At 39.6% G+C, this 20,391-nt stretch overlaps 1 long non-coding RNA gene across 1 annotated transcript in view; it reads right to left on the bottom strand.

Moving 5' to 3' along the window:
* LOC136560345 (uncharacterized) overlaps positions 1-17,156 on the bottom strand; it is a 49,328-nt gene extending 32,172 nt beyond the window's left edge. The window contains exon 1 of the long non-coding RNA XR_010784125.1: positions 17,115-17,156. This is a non-coding gene — a long non-coding RNA (uncharacterized lncRNA). The remainder of the gene's footprint in view (positions 1-17,114) is intronic.
* Positions 17,157-20,391: the final 3,235 nt, after the last annotated feature.

The following is a 20,391-nucleotide window of genomic DNA, read 5'->3' as shown; positions in this document are numbered from 1 at the left end:
GGCTAAATCAGCTTGTTTGGTGTACTGGGGAGCTGAGCTGATTCCCTGTGGATCCCTAAAGAAAATGATGAAAGAAGGAAGCTTGGCGAAGTTTTCAGGAAGGACAGATAAGATGCAGGCAAGGCTTTTTTGTCTGTGCCACTATGGCATCTGCTGACCCAAATGCCCACTGTCACACAAGGGAGCAAACCATTATTGGACAGTAATTACTGCTGTGACATCATGCAATTAACTTGAATCACTTGTACTAGCTGGAAGGTGGGAAGGGAGGTGGAGATGTGAAACCTTTCTTCCTTGTGCTGCTCTTGTACAGACTTGCAATACATGAGGAGAGAAAGCAATTAAGTCAAATTTAGACCCACAGCACATGGAAATTATATGTTTAATACAGAAACATGCACCACTGCGAATGCCATGTTCAATCTCTACGCTAACCCATAAGGAGTGCTCCTGTATGTGATAGACAGCACCAAGGGTCAAGTGTTTAAATAACAGTCTGCAGAAATATGATTTTTAAGTTACAGAAGAAATAATAATCTTATCAGCCCTGAAACTGAAGGAAAATTTCTATCAATAATCACAAAGGGACAGTTTCTCAACTCCAGTTAGGAAAAAAACCAAATTGGAGGCTGCCAACTTATAAATTCAGGGGCTCTGGATATTTTCTCCTTCACAGGGACGACTTCCAGCTCTGGAGTGCCCAGCCAGAGTAAACAGGCAGCCTCCAGCCCACCTTCCCAGGTGATCCCATCTGCCCCATGGGGCTCCCAGCCCCTGAGCCAGCACAAACAGCCTTTGCTTCCAGCCCCAGCCCAACTCCGGATCAGGCAGCCACCAAGGGGAATTCCTGGGATATGCATCACTGAGCTGCCACAGTGATACTGCTCAGATCCAGGGACCTCCCCCAGACCACTCTTACCTTGTTCTCCTCACATCTCAAAACTTCTACTCCAAAACTGCCCAAGAAATATTTTGAGAAAAGATCCTACTGCTCTCCTTGGAGAGCAGAATCTCCAAGGCTATGCTTACTGTTAGCTATGGTTTGCTATAAAATGCTCCACTATTTTCCCAGAACTGAGTACAGTGAAAATGAGCAGTAATTAGGAGCAGGACAGATGACCTTCTTTTGAACTTAATGGTTCCTCTAAATTTTGATGAAAACTTATCTTTAACCTTTATCTCTATTTCTTCTTTTGGAGAGGGGGTGAAGTTTTGAGATTTTATTTTTTTTTATCCCTTGTCATTCTTTGCTGAGGGAGAGAGTACAAAATTGACTGAGAAAGGAATTTTATTCTGCAGCTTTTAAAGGGGGCAAGGGCATTGCAAGCAATGGAGATTAAAAAAAAAAAGAAAATGAAACTATAAAGAAGTACTTGACAGTGTCTCTTCTGCACTTATTGGAATATGCTGCTCAAGCTAAAAGAGAGGGCAAGAGGTAATCTGCTCTGCTATTTGCTTTTAATATGATCATGGTTTTGGCTCCCACTACATCTAATGCTGCTTGTATCGTTCAAAAACACACCTCATTATCTCCTGGTAAATGTTGAGCTGCTGCAAAACCAATTGTAGTGGGTAGAGTGCCTCTGAGGTCAGGGTGTACATGAAATATGTAAGCTCAAAATATGTTTGCAATCAGTGACAATACTGCCTGCTAATGTGTTATTGCACCGTTTATCTTGCTCTTGGTCATAAATATTTTGTTTCTTAAGCTTTAAGGCAACTCCATATCAGAGACTAAGTTTCACATAACTGGTTTAGTCATTGTTGCTCTGACATTTATCTTGGATGCACCAACTTGTGTGTAGTCTGCTAAAATCAATACATAAAACATGTAAACTTAGTTGGAGAAGAGTGGGTGTCTTTTAAGCTTTTTGTCATATGGTAAGTAGAGGGCTGATATGAAAATCGTGCAGCTAATTTAAACAAGGGTAAGGAAGAAATTAAATTTTGCTCTCTGAGCCTCATTTTTAAGGAATGAAAAGCTCAGTCCAGGTTCAATGCAGCATTCTCGGAGCATTGAACAAAATCAGTCTTTGTTCTTCAGTGAAACTTATCTGTGGAGGAGCTGCATAATTTCCTGTGAAACCCAGCCCTGCAGATGTGCTGTGCTCGTTGTCCCTCTGCTTTTGCTTCCTTTGGTCAAGGAGTCAAGAATGGACACTTTGTGCTGGAGTGAAAATGATGCTGCCTGGTTTGCCCTCTGATGAGCTGGAGCCCTGCTCACCAAAGGGACATGACTTCCTGCCAGTTACTCTGCTGTTTGTTTATTTGTCAAGTGGAATGGGATAGCCCTCAGTGAAACCAAAGCCTCCCTCCCCCAAACCTCAGAAAAAGAGGCAGCAGGTTCTCGAGCAAGTGCAAACAACCTGGACTGGTGCTGTAAATGCATAAATGTAGGTAATAAACAAGTGGAGAGAGTGGATGTGGTAGACAAAAATTAAATAGTTTAGCTCCAGCAAGCATATGACCAGAGTTCAGGAGGTAGCTGATCCACTTTAACGAATCAGAATATCAGAAAGTAAATTGTAGCAAATTAAGACTTTAAGTGGTTGGGCTATAAACCAGAATAGAAATTGATTTTCTAATAGTCTTGCATACTCCAAATATCCTTAAGTGCTTTATGTTTTAGAGTAAATGCATAGCAAAATGAATTGCCTATTATGCATCAAATAGTACATTTGTTATTAAATCCTAGAACAAGACAGATTTTACCAGTATCTTTTCTCTAGGGATTTATTTAGTATAAAATTTACTTTCTAGAATGAAATTGTCCAGAAATCAGATCCCCATTCATGGCCCCTGTGTGTTAGCTGGAGTACAGAGTTAATAAGATCCCTGCTCCAAATAATCTGGGGTGTTAGAAGGCAAAAAGCACAGGGGTTAGTGAACACATCTGGCTTTCTCTGTTTGTCTCTATATATATTTGTGTTATATTGTCCCAGCTAAGAGGGACGAATCAAGTATTTTCTGATTTGTAGATTGCCACAGAGGTGGGTGTGGGAATGACCAGAGAACTCCAGTGGGGCAGGGCAAGGGAGTTACAGAATGAAGTGGGAGGAAAAAGAAACCAGAAATACATTGAGAATGAAAAGAGGCCAGTTGTGGAGCAAGAGAGGTCTGAGCAGAAGCATGGCTATGTGGAGAGATGGGAATACCGATGGGATAAGTTTGTGCTGCTGCTGAGTGCAGCTAAGAGTGCTGAGCAAGGTGATCTAGACTGGGGAAACTGATGACTGCAGGTCTGAGAAATAATGAAGTGCAGAAAGAGTAGGACAAGGAGATGTGCAGAGGTGAGAGGATGGAACTTGCAATGTGTCCCATCCCCAGGGAGGATGGAAACATGTGACTGCTGTCAGGGAGATGCTGGCAGAGGCATGAATGGAGAATATGAGTGTAGCGCCACTGGGTTCCTGTGGAGCTGTGAGAATAAAGCAATCTGATGAGACACTGAAGAGGGACAGAGTTTTGTTTTCTTAATTTTTTTACATGGTTTAAATTAATATAAAAGCAGTTAGAGTGATGTATGTTCATAGTCTGTGCAAGTGTTTTGCATTGTTTGATACATAATACTTGCCCATTTTCTCTAATTTCACATTGGTCCAGGCAGCTTTCCCAGTAATGTATTCCTGGCTCATATTTGTGGTGTGACATTTTTGATAAGTATTGTCTGGGTTAATCCACTGTGGAATAATGGTTTGGATGATGCACCAGAGCCCTGGTTTCCCAGCACAAATAAGCTGTAGTGAACGTTTTTTCTCTTTAGGAAGGTGATCACTATATTCTTAGGTGAAGCAGTTACAAGGAGGAACCTGATTTTTTTGTTCATTTTAAATACAAAATGAGACATTTTAGGCAAAGTACCATCCATTTCTGACTGGAGGGGTTGGGGCTGTGCATAAAGGTGCTAAGTTATCTTGCCCCTCTCTCCTTCTGCCTCATTTGGAACATGTTGAGGTACTGTAGGTTTGGAAGCCCAACTCAGTATGAGGTTTACATAAACTGCTCGGTAAAAAGGGGATTATGTGCCTTCCATAAATATGCAAGCCATATTCATTCCCCTGTATTCCCTTCTTAGTAAACAGTTTTTAGTCTTGCTGAAATACAAGTTACTCACAATAAGCTTAGCATCTGTGCAAAGGTTAGAGCCTGAAATATGCTCTTACCCACTACATGGTGCTGTTTGTCTGTGTTATCTCATGCAAACAAGAACTTTTTTCTCCTGCTGCTTATTGATCCCAGTAGGTGAAGGAAGAAACACCTGATTTATTAGTCATTGGTCCCTTTTCCTGAGGACTCAGCATCTGAAATAAATTGAATGGGGTTAAGAATGTACTTAGACCCAGACACAATTGTTTGTGTGCCTTGTCTTTACAATAAGAAAAAACTCAGAAGCAAATTCAAAGTGTCATTAGTGTCATGCTATAAATAAACAAAATGCTGCACAGATAAGAGAATACCACATTTTCCATCTTGGAAATAGCTTACAAGCCATTAGGTGCAGGATAAGACATAGAACCACAGATTTAGAAAGGAAAAGTAAAGACAGATAAGTGCTGAGGAGCAGAACAAAAAGGCAATCTGTGACTGTGATGTTTGAATTTTCCATCCTGACATAAAACTATTTGCTCTAGAAACATGAGGAGACACCAGTATTATTTGTAAGATGCTCTGTCTGCCTCTGAAAAGCATTCTCAAGGAATGGGAAGCTGACCTCAGCTATCTGATGGCATTTCTCCCGTGATGGGAGAGCCCCTGTGGCAATTCTGGGTCCTCTGTTTCTCTCCAGGACCAGCAGGAGTGAAGTGTCAGGAGGTTGGATGGGAAGCATTAGAGCACCCTCTATTTGGTGTATGCCATGGCCTGATGCATATCTGTGGAGTCAGATATTACAAAGAACTGCTCCTTCTGCACCTCAGACATCTCAGGAATCAGGGGGGGTGTAACGCATTATTTTTGTGTTTTTCCTCTTTTTTTTTTTTTTTCTATTTTGCAGCACACAGCAGTCAAAGCAACTCCCTCTGTCTGGACTGTCTGCAGCCCAGTAGATAAGAGAGCAAACACCTCCCATAGTGACAGGGACTCGTTCCAACCATTTGTTTTGAGTTGAATGGTAGATCTTGGAAAACATGTTTTTCATTCATAAAAAGGAAAAAAAGCCCTACTCTCGATACTTTCTAATGCCATCCTCTGGAGGCTTGAGGGCCATGTGTCTCACACCCTTACTTTGGAGGTCTTGCTTTTATAGACTTTGTTTTTCACTCCCAGAGATTTATTATCCCAGTGCAGAAACAGTCTGGCTATGCCTCAGCAGTGGAAATGCAGCCATCTATTTGCTAAGAACAAGCTTGTGGTTTACCAGAATATTTCTGCTTCCTTCTGAGGTTTCCAGCTAATGAAGGGGAATTTATCCAGTACATTTATTGACATTAAAATAAGAGTTGCAGTCCATAAATAATCCCATTGTTGTTTTAGTTTGCAGTTTAAAACATTTTGTCAGCAGCATTGTCGTCCACTGTGACTCAGCTTGTGTTTGTGCTCATAGTATTAGAGCTGGTAATACAGACACACATTCCAGCTGTTCCCACGAGGAAAGCTTCAAAGTACATTTTGAAATCATTCCTGAGCTTTTCAGCACTGAACACCTTTGATCCCAAACATGGAGACAAGCTCACAGCTATTCCTCAAGTGACACCTATGAAGATAAAAGCAGCCCCCAGACTAATTTCTGGGTTTGTGCAAACTCCTGCCAGCACACAGAAGCAAGAAATCCTGTAAGGGACAGGTAAAGTGGCAGGAAAAGAGCCACCTCCTGTTTTGCCCACTCCCAGGAATGCTCCTGGCCCTGAACCCCCTCTAAAGGAGCCTTCATAGACAGAAGTGTCATCTTCTTAATACTGGATCCCTGCATTAGGAAAAGATGGAGGTGCATCAAGGGACACTGCAATTCTTGCATCCTTCTATTTCTGTTTTCTAGAATGTCAACCAATTCTTTCATATCTGTCAGCCAGCTTTGCAAAAGAAAGTCCTTTAGCCTGAGGAAAGAGTCAAGTCTTCAGAATTAAGGCCATAAAGAATTAGATTTGTTATATTGTCTTATTTTAATGGGAATTCCAATGGATACAAAAAAAAATCATTTCTACATAGCATCTTCTTTGCTGGCAATACACCATGTGTTGAATAAGACTTGATTTTCAAATATGTGAAGTAATCAAGTTTCATAAATTCTAAACTCATGGCAAATTTTCAACTTGATTAGTTGAAAAAATTTTGCTCTTCCTGGTGTGTTGGTTATTATCAGCTAAGATTCGTGCAGATTTTTAAAACCTGTTTCAAAAAATATAAGGAGCCACAGCAGAAGACGCACATGCTACAGACTTCATCTCCAAAATTACTTTGTCTCTATGATCAGTTAACTGGAGGGGAAAAAAGGGTGTTTAGAGTGATTTAGAGTTATGTGTTTTGAATGAACTTCATTCAGTTTTCTCTTCCGTGATGTGATGTCCAGTGCCATAGATTACACAGAAGTGTAAATATGTCTTTACAGTCACAGAAGTGTTATCTTACTGTAAAATATTCAGTAATCTGGAGCCACTTCAACAGATTATGCCTGACTTGCTTGTAAAATTTGCTTACACAGAGCTCAGCCCTGCCAAAGCACTTCTCTAGGTATTTACCTGCAGTGCTCAGCCTGCTGGCTGCCAGTCAGCTGGTATTAGCAGGAGGAAAAGTGTGACACTCAAGAGGTAAAGCAAAGAAATTGGCAGGTATTTAAGTAGATGTATGAGCCAGCAAACAGGACTGTTTTTAATATTAGTAGCATTTTAATCTCGTTCTCTAAACAAAAGCGGGTTTACTTATTCATGGCTCAAGAATTACAAATTAATGTGTGGAACTGGAGTTAGAACTGAGGGCACTGGAAATTCCTATCATTCAGAGTATTTATTGTTTTAATTGTTCATATTTCCTTTGCTTTGAGGGATTTGGTCTTTGAGAGTAACATGATGGTCACTGCCACATCTGTCTTGGATTCCTTATTCCTTAAGAATAGCCCTAAGCAGAGAGTGTTACAGAAGTCTCTCATTAGGAAGGAGCAGTCTCAGTCTTTTATGTAGCTGTAGATGATAAAAGGCACTGATTTAGCACTGCTGCCTGAAAGTCCACCAGCACTGCTGAACTGAGTAGGTCTTGTCCAAGAAAGCAATTCCAGAGACATTTGAGGACTTGTCTGTCCCTCCTGGTTAACAATAAAATCATTTTTTCCACTATGAGCCACCTTATCCAAAAACTGAAGAGTAAGTAAAAGCAAAAGGAAATGTTCAGAGATTAGTGTTTCCTAGAGCATATAAGGCTTCATCTTTGAATCCAAAAGTAGTCCTGTGGCATTATCTACAAACTGGCAAGTGACCCTTGCCTGTGCCTGCACAAATAGCCATGGGCTCAGCAAGCCCTGGCCCTCAGCATCCTATGTCTGACAGAGCTCATGACAGAAATGTGCAGAGTTTCTGCATTTTCACCTGCTGGCCTCACTCCCTTCCCATTCCCTGTAGCTCTCAAATATTAAAGTGGGCTGCAGCAATCCCCCCAGTTCCCACTTGAGTACTTTGGGTCCTTCTACACCCCTCTCCTCCTGACCTACAGAGAAGCAAGCTTGCATGGAGAGATTCTGAAGGGTTATTTCTCACAGCACCAGACAGCCTGAAAAACATTTTACTCATGGCAAAACAAGGCATCCTAAAGTTGGGCAGCATGTGCAGCTATAGCAGATGTTTCTGGATACACAGAAAATTTGGAATGAGGTTATGATTTGTGTTAATATCAGCTAAGCCATAGCTCAAATAATGTCCTGGAACAACGATTATCAGTGTCCAGTTGCACCTCTGAAGATACAGAGAAAAAATAAAATCCAAAGAAGAGGCTCATCTCACAATCAGGTTTCAGGTGACTCAACATTTGCATTTTATGTGTTATATCATCCACTCATTAAAATAGTTTTAGACCTGTAAAAACAGATTGAAAGGGACTAAGAAAATGAATGGAACAAGCTATTCTGGATTTTCATTTAGGATGGGATTACTTTAGAATTAATAAATCCTTTCAGGATGGGATAGTGAATCATTATGGCAATGTTCAGCAACTGTGCCCTCCCTAAGAAAAGACTTAAATACTGGCCCACTTCAGGTATGTAAGGGATCTTTTTCCTGATGATAACTTATTTCTTTAATTATCTACGACTGATTTGCCTAAGAGTCATATAGAGATTATCATATGACATGAAAAATATCAAACATTGTTAATTTTTAAAAAATTCTATCAGCCAATCTTAAACCAACTGGCTATCATATAGAATTAAATAGGAAAATAAAAACTCTGTCCTCCTGAATAAGATTTTTTCCAATTGGCTGGCACAAGGAATGAGTTCATCATATAGATGCCAATTTACAAATATGTCCAATAATAGTAGGGGGAGCAACTGTTCCACAGCTCTGCCAGTGTTCATCAGACACAGTGACAGTAGCCACATCATTAATCTCATGGTATATTAGAAATAAAGTCACCGGAATGGAATGGTGTCAAAGGATAAATGTTTCCCCCTTTGAAAATAAACTTCTCAGTTTCACCTCATTGTGTAGCCTTTTTTTTTTCTTTCCCCCTCCCCCTTTTCACCCGCCCTCCTATAAATCCTTTGGTTTCACCTGGCATTTAGGTAACAGTAGGAGACCAATATCCTGTGTCAGAGCTCATTCTACAGTTATCAGTTTAGCATACCCTTAAATCCCCACGATTGCTGTGCCAAGACCAATCCTTCCTCTGCGAGGTTAAACATATGCATTACATATTGAAACAATGTAAGTAGCATGTAATTAGCGCTGTTTATGCATTCGCACTTTAAATTATACTTCTAAACCTATGATGTTTTTCAAGGCACTTCATGTTAGAGAGACTTAAATGAGCATTCATCTTGTCATTTTTAACTTTATTCATAAATAACCCTCTAAATATATTTGAATGGTTTATTTCATTAGAGCCCATGAACTGACATACACATTCTTCCCTAAGAGAATATAGTTCTTAATAAAACATCCTTTAAAATTATAAAACCCGTGAACATGGCAATTAAATTTACAAACAGTGTCATCGACAACTTTGACAAAAGATGTTTGAAGAGGGGGGAGTGTTGGGGGGCCTTTTTTCTGTCCTTTTAATTTTTTTCTCTTTTTTTCCCCCTCCTCTTTTTCTCCCTTTTTTAAAAGCCTTGTTCCATAAGGATTATAGCTCCCCCGCTGTTTGGAAAAGATAATTTCACTTGTAACACTAATAACTTGAGCAGGGAGAAGGCTGGCTGGGTGAATGGAATGCACTTCACTGCACATCTTGGCTTCGCTAGAAATCGGAAACAGATGGTCCTTGCGGCTGGCTTCCCACTCGGGCCCGCTCAGTGCCAGCCTGTGGTCGTTGGCTGGTTGCTGCTGGCACTGTGTGACTTGAACATAGTAGGACAGTGGCAAAAGAAATCAAATCTTTTTCATTGAGCACCAAACTGTAATGAAATTTGACAGATCTGACATTCTATACCCAACATCTAGTTAGAATATATTAACCTTTTAGTTTTCTTGAGCTCCTCTCCTACTAGTTATGAATCTCCTTATTAAGGGGTTGCAGTGGCTCTGGAGATGGCAGTATCTTCTGCATGCCCTCTAATGCTGGAACCCAAAATACATAATGCAAATAGTAAAGGAATTGTGGGGCTTTTAACCCCTCCCAAATTCTTCTACAAAAAAAAAACAAACTGTGCTAGTAATAGAAATAGTGGTTAGGCCCTTTTGTTAACATTAATTCTAAGGAGAAAAAATCATAGAAGGTATTCCACCCCTGTACACACAGTATTTTCTGTGTATGTTTTGTATCCCCACCCCACTGAGGCAATGATACCTTTGATCCAGCTGCATCCAAACTGACTTTGTGATTTCAAAGAATACTTTCATTTCAAATTCTATGAATTTGCATTTGCTTAGATTATACGGATTAGTCCAGGGCAGGATTCCTCCTTTCCCTCTAAAGGCTTCTCTCAATATATGCTTGATATTGGCTTTTTTTAAGACCCTGCTCAGTCCTTCTTGAGGTCATGTTGGCTGTCACACAGGCCTTGAGTCAGCAAAGTGTGTGCTCCTGGGGGACAGGGACCTCTCATGGGTGAAGAGCATGTTGAAATGTTGTACTGAGTTATGGTCACAGATTAAGAAATAGTTGGTTATATTTAGACTTAAATCTGGTTTATGTTCCTTTGCATTTTGGGTAGATAGAGAAGAATTTCTACTTATTTTTTAAAAATGTTTGTATGTGTCATTCCTTCGCCTTCAGTCCTTTCATCTGTTCCTCCTGTTTCTTTCAGACATGAAGTCACAGCACTGTCTGTGATGTCAGTGTGTTTCCATATTGACAGACCGTTCTGTCAGAAACAAGATCTTGATGCTTGTTTCAGATGAGGGAAAAGGGGAATACAGATGGTAGGAAGAAAATCAGAGGAGTGAGAGGGGAGTAGGGAGAAACACACACAACAGAGCTACAGGGGGAAATGCAGAGTCCAAACCCAACTTTTCCTGCAGAGGGCAAAGGACTACTTTCCCTGGGTTCAGGAAGAGCATCCAAAATGTGTGTGTAACATTAAGCAACCAGTAGAAGCTTTATCATTGCACTCCTTTTGGCTCAGGAGTCCTTGAAGGTGCAGCAGCAGTGGTCACATGCTGCTTCTCTCCTTGTTTACGCCTTCAGCAACAGCAGATCCTCTTGATTGAAGCCAGGATTATAGGATTTCCAAAAGCTAGAGCACACTCGTTGTCAGCAACTTTGCATCAGTTCAGAGGCTGCCCAAAAATCAACTGCCTGCTCTCACATGGCTCTTGAACTAATTGTCACTGTTTGAGATAAGGAAATCCTCCTCGCAACTCATCGAAGTTGAGGCTTCCCAAGGAAAATGCCTCCAAAATTAGGAACAGATCTAAATCACACTGGTGCAATGAGCTGAAAAGGTTCTGAGCAACTGCAACTGGAGAAATAGGAGGCAAAGGGAACAAAGAGAGGGTTAATGGGCAATGGGTACCATGCAAGTAATAGATAATCTAATAACGAGGTCTGAGATCCTAAAGATGTGTCTGGCACTGGGAGCTGCCCGCAGTTCTACCGCGTTTCTTTTACCGATGTGAACAGTAGAAGCCAACATTTGGAGAAACCACCCACTATGCCAACATTTCTAATGCTCTCATGCATTCGGTTTCCAGTAGACTGTAAAATGCCAGCTTGATACAGTCATCTGAATCAATATACTTTATTAGCCTTTTTTTAGTGTTCTTTCCTGTTTCCATGCACTTGATAGGAACAACAATATCCTCATCCAAACTTGTGGCTAAGGGAAGATAGAGGGGCCTGCTCGTGCTGTAGGAGCTGCAGCAGGTAACTCTGCTCAACAATTGAGCAAATTATTTGTGGGTAGTTGGCCACAAGAGCTTCAATCCATTGCTTGAGGCCTAAAGCTGTCAGAAGACAAATCTCCTGTAGTCCACAACATACACACCTAACTTATTTCCAACTTGAAATACCACTCTATACTGCAAGCATTTTTATTTTGCAGCTGTATCTGCACAAATGTTGATGCCACACGACGGCTTTTTCTTCCTTTGGAACAGATCTGATTTAGAAGCAAATATCTTTGTTGCTTATTAGTCTTTGGAAGGCATCGTTTTGTCCCAGTACTATTCACAGGGAGTGTTGTGCAGAATGCTGATTGACAAGAGTTAAATTCAAAACATGTAGCCATTTTCTGGTGTGTGGTTTTTTTCCTGATTGAAGGAAAACTACTTAGATGTTTGTTTCCAAAACGGCATCTGTCAGCAATCAAAGGGGAAAAATTGCATAAAACAAATGCAATTGTTTGGAGTAGCATTTCCTGGATCATGTTAAATGCTTGATTTGCTCCCCATTATGCTCACCAAATAATTTTATTTTCCACAATAATTGCAATATTTAACATGTTGTATTTAATCTTGTTTTAATGCTATTAACAACAGCCGCTTATGAAAGGAGTAATTGCTCCACGGGTAAGAACCCACCATCCCCAGCATCAGAAAGAACAATGGCAAAGTTAACTGCACCTAATTGTTCTGAATTTAAAACACTGTTAACCAACAGCACTCCTCATTTCTTTGCACATAACCACTCCACTGTCAGGAAGGAAATGGTTTCATGCTTCTGTCATTCATAATCTCAAAAGTGTATGTTCTAAAAAAAATATTTAGTTGGTGTGTTTACAATTAATATTGGGAGGTAAAATCATATGTTGGTATAGGAAGTGGTTAATACAGCAATCCAGAGAAAGTTTGTTAGTAGATACACCAGGTGCTAAAAACACATATAGAATACAGATTTATCAGAACTTGCCTGGAATGACATGCAGCACAACTGGGTATGAAATACTAAATAAATAATAAGTAGGGCGGGTAAGATGATGGGTTTGAGAGATAGGAGCAGAGAGAGCAGCAGAAAATCGAATCTGACACCAATTCAAGGGCTGATTGTTACTAAGAGTTTTACTTTATATTTTGTGTGACTATTTGGAGAGGGAGGTTTTTTTCCCAATAAGCAGTGAGACTGAAAGGACAGGTAGTGTTAGCAAACCTGCAGTAACAGAAGACAATAAATACTTTGGCTAGCCAGAGCAAGGACAGTTCCTGGCACAGTGTCCATTTTTTTTTTCTGGACTCAAAATAAAACTTAACACTTCCTATGCTAGTCAGACCCTTTTCTGCAAATAGCAGTGGGATTGTACTGGCTATCTGGAGCTAAAAGTGCAAACTGGGATGCTGTAGTAGCATAGATCATTCACTGATGTTTAGTCCAAACAGATTGTAAGATTTGGGGCAAAAAAACCCCAAACCCCTGCATATTACATTAGCAGTTCGTGCTTAAACTAAATCATTTGCTTATCATCTCGCACATCACAGAAATGCAAGGGTATTATTGAAGCTCAATAAAAGTTAGTTTTGTTCTGTACTGAATGGCAGTTCTGTAATCTGTGCAGCCCAGAATTACAATTTTGCTGTAGCCAAATAGTTAAACAACAGTTGATACACAAAATAATCCAAACAAGAATTGTGCACCCACGAGCTCCTCTTGCTGATACAAACAGAAACGAATATTGTTTAAAATCGAGTGGATGTTTTTAACACATTTTCCTCTTGTGTCTAAATCACAAAAAAGATTTGCAGAGTGTAGCTGTTTCTGAGTGAGCGAATTGTATCAGCCATAGCTCCACAGCCCCAAGAAATATTCCTGGCAAGAGTGTGTTTGCCAGTTCAGAAGTTCATTTTTTCGAGCACTTGAGGAAAGGCTCTACTGTATAGGCTGGAGTGCCCTGTCAGGGACTGCGGTGGTCACAGCCGAGCAACCGTCGCTCCGTGTGACACAGCGGGGTGATTTAAATGGAAAGCATTCACTGCCTGCTTAATAGTCAGCTGTCACAAAAGTAGTACTTCAGTTGGGTTTACAGTGCACCAGGAGAAGTGGGGAAAATGAGATGAGAAAACCTATGATTATCTCTGGCTTTGCTAGGCAGGAAAAAATTTTAATATCAGACAATAACATGATTTCATAACTTTTCAAAGCAGTTTGTTTTGGGGCTGTCTTTTCCCAAGTTATCTGTCAATTCCTCACATAAATTTTGAGTGTGGCAGAGAAGTTTTGCAGGAGGGAGAAACAAACCTCTGTGAGTTTGGCAGATGTCACCTGATGGGAATAAGAAATGTAACATTAAAAACCACATTTAAAAAAATGCTGTAGCAAAATTATATTTTACAAACATATTGAAAGGGAATTGTTCCATTCTTAGAGGGCACTTTGAACCTTCATATGAAAAGTCATTCATTTAAACAACATGATTTAATATCTAAAATCAAGAAGCAATAAATAGTCAGAACTTGAGTGTCTCAAAAAACCATGAAAGATCATTTGATTCCTTCAAAAAGGATCTATCACTTGATCGAGAAATTAACTTGGACAGTTTATACTTTTGTTTTGCCTTTCACTGCTTAAATTATTATATGCACAATTATGAAAGAAAGACGCAATCTTTTTTCTTTTTTTGCTCAGTCTTTCCCCCCCCCAGTCACGTACATGAGAAAAGTAGCTGCGATAAACAGATACTGAATCAGACTGAAAGTCTTTAAAAAAAAAACACCCAAAACATTGCATGATAGTCTCTAAGCAGTTCCATCTGTCAAGCAGAAATTTTAGGCTAATAGCCTGTGGCGATCTCCCTCCACAGTCCACTACCTGCCTTTGTCCTATTAAATCTCTTTATTCTTCTTAAAAAATAAAAAAGAGGAAAGAAAAACCTTGCAGACCAAAATCATCTGAGTGATGAAGCCCTAATTTTGACCGCCTCTCTTTGATGTTGAGCAGTGGGTTCTTATTTAAAAAAAAAAAAAGGGTGAGTGAGAGGGGGGGAGAGAGGGAGAGAGAGAGAGAGAGAGAGAGAGGAGAAGACAGTGCTAGGAGCAGATGACTTTTCATCTCCACTTCACCTTGCCACTGGGTCTGTGAGAGATTGGTTCATTGTCAAGGAGATTTTTTTTTTTTACCCATGATTCCATATGGTATGGACCGGGCTACATGTTGCCCAACATGCCAGTGCAAATGTTTTCTCAATTAGGTGTCTTATCTCCCGTGAGTTAGCATCAGATGAAGCTTGCTGACAGCATAATGGCAGGGAAAACCTCCGACGGCTCCATCAAATGGCAGCTCTGCTACGACATCTCGGCCAGAACTTGGTGGATGGTGAGTTGGCAGCAGGGCTGCTTTTTTTTTTCTCCCTTTTCTACTTTCCCTCCCTCTTTGACAAAATGTCCCAGACCTCACATTTATCAAATTAACATTTGATTTTTTTCACACTCTTCAGTAGAGCAGCCTCACACTTGTCCCACTTGTGTGCTTTCCCCTGTGTAACAGGAGACTGTTAATGTGCACTACAGTTTCCAGAGGGAAGCTTTTTCAATTCTCCTTAAGGGAAAAAAAAAAAAAAAAGTATGCAAAGAAGTAGTTTGAAAAAGCCTTGTTGTGCAGAGTAACTTGTCTCAGTCGGCTGCCTAACGCTCAGTTTGTTTTATTTTATCTGCTGCTTTCCAGCGTCCGTGTGCGCGTGCATTTTTCACCATGCAGTATTTTGTAAAAAGGGAAGGTGGAAAGTTCAGTCCGTTACAAAGCAAGTCGATCCCTGTAAAAGCCTGGAACGGTGCGGTCGTGGCGTGGTGTAAAATCATCACGTGTGAGAGGAGCGCGGTTTGCGAGGTGCTGCCGTTCATCCGAGACCCCGGTCTAACTTTTCCCTCCGCTTGTTTGCGTTAGAACAGGTTCCCGGGCTGTGCTGACCTGGAGCCATGTGTTATAGATCCCACATAGTCTGGCTCTAGCTGCTTTTGGGCACAATTAAAGTTTCAATAAAGTCCCAACGTGCTCCGTAGAACGAGTTAACTAGCATGTCATGGTCAGCCGGGCCAGACAACCTTTGACATCTTGAATCTATAAGAGGTATAGTGAGTTAGGAGGATGCACAATAGCCCATTGTAGCAGAAGATGCAAGTCCTGTTGCGAGGAAGAGAGTCCTCAAATCATTACTGCCCTCGTTAGCGTGTTGTCCGTTAGGGATTAATTCGTTAGCAGCGCATTTTTAGTTTTCTGTAATTATTATTCTTGTGGCAAGCGTGAATTCTTCCAGTGAGAGGAAAAGTTTGCTGCCAGGACAATGAATGTATTATCCGCTCCTAACTGGACCGTGAACCTCAGCTCATTTCACATAGATATCAGTTAAAAAAGGACTGGCGAGTGGAATTACAAAACAAGGCATGATCACTTTCATTGTATGATACGCTGAAACAAGTCGGGGGCTTTCCCTCCCCCTTGCCGCCCCGGACCAATTTTGGTATCATTTGGAAAGTTTAAGACCTCAGAGGACTTGAAAGACTTTTAAAAGTGAGATCCGGAAGGTTTTTATTCTGCAGCTTGGTGGTAGCCATTGTGTATATCATGTGGCTTATATTTAAAGGTGTTTGGGCTCGGAGTTTTCCGTTTTGGGGGTTTTTTTGTCTAAACTCTTAATTTTTTAAGCGTCTATTAGAGGTTTGCCAGCGGTTGCCAGTGAAATGTAACATGCAGTGTTTGGTTAATGGGAATAGGGAAGGCTAACCACTTTACTTATAGTACTGATTTTCCAATTAGACTTTCTGCCAGGAGAAGTTGGAGGGGGAAGGGGTATTTGCATGCACATAAACTGTTGATTATTCATGTGACTTTTTTTTAGCTTGTTAAACCCCTGTAAATAAGGCTATTGATTTTTACTTATCGTTTTCAAAGCAAAGTTTTTCAAGTACCTGTTTTAGCCACAAGATTTATATCATGCTGTGATTTTGCCTTATTCCAAGCCATTTGTATATTTTATTACCACTCCTCTTTTATTGTCTATCGGCTGCTTTTATGATGAGGTACGTCCGTGTTTATTATTTAATAAGTATCCTCAAATGTTACTAGGCAGTTATTAGCACTCTAGAGAAAGTGTCCAAGGAAGTTTCATTTCAGTCACATCTATTTCACAGATGTTTTAGTGCTGTGAATATAATATGTAAAAATCCTGGAAACATTTAGTAATGCACTTGCCTGAAAATAAACAGTTTTATAACCACACATGCTGTTGTTTAGATTAAACATTGCAGAAAGTTCTCCTTAAACTTGAACGTCACACCATTTATTTTCTAGCAGAAAAAAAATCACTTAAATAGCCTTTTTTTTGTAGAAGTTGTGGTAGATAAGAGATGTTATTTTTAGCTGAAGTGAATAATTCAAGATCTTTACAATAGATGTGTTAATTGCAAATAATTTTCGTACAAAGTTTCAATTATTGATGGAGTAATAAGCAGTTTTTCATACATAATGAATCTAAGACACACAACAAAAATAGATTTTTTTACCCCCCCCCCCCCAAACCTCATCCCATTTGCCACATTCTTTTCATCAAAAGTAAGCTAGAGAGCAGATTTTAATGTTTTAAAGACAAATAAAGCTTTGAAAATTACCTCATGCATCGTCTGGCTGCACAAAATCTCAGCTGCACAGTGCTAAACTTCGGTTTGGTACTGCCAGCATACAAAGAGATGAGTGAATACCCCTTGCACCCATATGGACTCAGCTGCCAGCACTGGGATATGCAATTTTGCTTTTTAATGAATCGTAAACAATTTGTGTGTCAGGCAAGGGAGTTTGGTTTTTTTCTGGAGCAGGTTCTAAATCCATTTGAAGCTATAGCTCTGTACTGTACTGGAGCATTATGCCCAAATTTAAAGGTTCTGTGTCACTGGGATGAAAAGACCTGTTATAATGAAAGAAACGGCTTTATAAAAGGCTGGGTATAGTAATCTCTCTCTCTTTCTTTCTTTCCCTCTCTCTGTCTCTCAACCTCACACTCTCCCTCTTTCACCCCAGTCTATAGCATGTTTATAGCCAGCTCTGGAGATAATGGAGATTGGTTGATTGCATGATTAGTAAAATGAATGGATTTTAGCATTGGGCAAAGCAGCTTGCAATTTTGAAAGGTGGCTTTAAAATGCAGAGTTCTAATTTTGACCTTATTTTCTTTCATAGATAATCTTTATTAATGCTCCTTTAATTCGTTTTTCCTCATCACAGCAAGTTTTTCTCCCCAGCCATCTGATGGAATGGCTAATATATTTTATCTTACTTGCCAAAACAGCAAGAGGTCAAAGTAAAAGAAAAAATGTTATTTCTCTTTCTTGTAGACAGTTGTAAATGTTTCAAACTATTTCAGTAGAAGCTGCAGGATTTGTACATTTCAGTAATAATTGCATTTGTCTCCACTGTTTTAAGGCACTCTAACACCTAATCTACTTTTTTATGCTTTAATCAAGTAAATGCAGAAACAGTTATTATTCTGTCTATATTGTAATGTGACATTTTAGCACAAAATTTCCCCCAAATGCTGTAAATTTGTGTGAGAAGGAGCTATATTTACTTTTAAAATATATATAAAATAGCAAATAATTTAACCAATATAGGACCCTGAAGATACGAGGTGAATTTGTTGGAAAAATGATCATTATTTTGTTTTCATTGGCACTTTCAATTGAAATTTGCTGCTGTCAAATAGACACTAAAGGGTTAGTCATAGAAAAGTTTCAGTACTCTGTCTTGCATTTGTAACAAATATGTGCAGCTGTGCTACTTTTATAAACATTTATTTCAAGCTGATTATTTTTTTTAATTATTTGTTCTAGCAAGCCAGTATGATGTGACCATAATATGTTTAATAAGGGATTGTCTGCAAAATTCCTTTGCATGGGGTTATTGAAATAGATGTGTAGCAAAGGTATATACTGGAGGGAAAATCCTCCATGCCAAAACAAAACTAAATACCCCAAATTGGGCCAAATTCTGCACAAGGTTTACACTGCCACCAGCCTGAAGTGGCTGCATTGGGAGGAGTGGAGCGACTCCAGGTTCGCTCACCTGAGCAACTGAGTTCCAACCTGGGCCCATAATTTGAGTTATCTCCGTCCAAACAGTTTCAAACCCCCAAACTGCGCTCTTTGTGAAACATCTGACGGGAAAAAAAGCCTCATTAATAAATAAGAAGCCATTTCAAATGACTCCATGTATGAGCAAACTGCTGTTATTGAATGCGACAGTTAAAGCAGATCTTCCAGTCATTTCCAAAATAATTATTTTCTAATTTTACTATCCCACTCTCAATCCACAGTTCAGTGTGAATGTCTTTATTTTCTATTGAAGCCATGAGTGAAACCAGAATTTATTAAAAATAGTCAACCTAGACTTAAAATGGTAATTTAGTTACTTTAAAGGTTCTTAACATCATTTTTTCACTGAAGCTTTTGGTGACTACTTTTCTTCCACACCTTTGTTTATTCAGAGGAATAACTGGAATTATTCAGGTAATTAACGCAATTTAAAAAAATATGAAAATGTCAAAATGTTGCTAGCATTTCCATCAATTAAGAATTAATAGAATCCTCACTATAAATATCATTGCAAATAAAAATAAAAATGACGGCGCATCTAATAAATATTCAATTTCATCATATGGAAAGATAATTGGCACTGCCAAAATACTCGAAAAAAGTATTTTTTGTTTAAATCACTGAGCATATCTATACGCACTTTCAGTCCAAGTTTATCATGGTAATCCCCACATGCTGTTGAACTGTCCGTGGCTTTGCTGATTTGTGCTTCTTACTTATGATTTATGGTATATCAAAAGGCATACATGTAGCAATAATTATCCTGCTCCTGCCCCTATAAAAATAACAAAGTGTGAACAGTGTACCATTGCAGCATGGATTTCCTTTGTTTTATACAGTAACTCTTGTATGTTCATACGCTGCTCTGCTGCTGTATAAATATTTTTAATAAAATTATTCCTTCTCTATCAGAGTTGCTAAATTCTCTGTATAGCTTAAACACTTCAGTGCATCATTATACATACTTTATATTGTATTCATTTTCTATAAGTGGCCTCCTCTTGCTTACAAGTATTTATCTTAGTTGTTTGCTACTCTTTTTTCCTTCACCTGTCCTGAATATTGCCATGAATGTTTCTAATTTAAAGCCAGAGGAGTCAGTGGCTGATTAGAAGACAGGAAATTGGAGGATTAAACTGTCTGGTTGAACTTCCTTTACTTATCAGTGCTGTGTAACTCACACTGGATTATAAACTCATTGGGACAATTTCTACAGTGTATCAGTACTTCCGTTTTCTTAGTCTATTTTTGTGGAGAAAGTACAGAAAATGGGGAAAATGGGCAATTTGCAGGTAAAACCAAATATTTTTAATAACAGCGAAGCACTGGAAGTTTAAATTAAATTTGTACAAATGTCTTCAGGTATGAGAATTCATTCAATTTTAAGTCACGCAGGTCTATAATATAGATTTTAAATTCAGTATGTAAACAACCAAGCAACAGATACTTTTGGGGAGGGGGAGGGAAATGACATCATTTTAGTAAGAGGAGAATGCACCATGTTAACCCTTGTTCAACCCTCTTCCTCTTTGGAAACTTCCACATCTGTTGTGACACAATGGTGTAGCTGTGGGACAGTTTGAGGAAAGGCTGGAGAGAAAAGCCTGTTTATCCAAAAAAACTTTGTCTGGGCTCCCAGTGCTGCCCACTGAGCCAGGAGCTGGAGACGCGACATCCTCGCTCGGCGTTGGCTGGGAGGAGGACGTTGTGTAGGTATTTGTGTCACCAGGAGGAAGGGCACAGCTTTGTCCCCTTAAGGGCCAGCTCATTCTTGCTAGTGATCCCCATGTCTGATTTCCAG

The sequence above is a fragment of the Molothrus aeneus genome, chromosome 9 (genome assembly GCF_037042795.1).
Source record: "Molothrus aeneus isolate 106 chromosome 9, BPBGC_Maene_1.0, whole genome shotgun sequence".
Classification (NCBI taxonomy): Eukaryota; Metazoa; Chordata; class Aves; order Passeriformes; family Icteridae; genus Molothrus; species Molothrus aeneus.
This window is presented reverse-complemented; position numbering and strand designations above follow the sequence as displayed.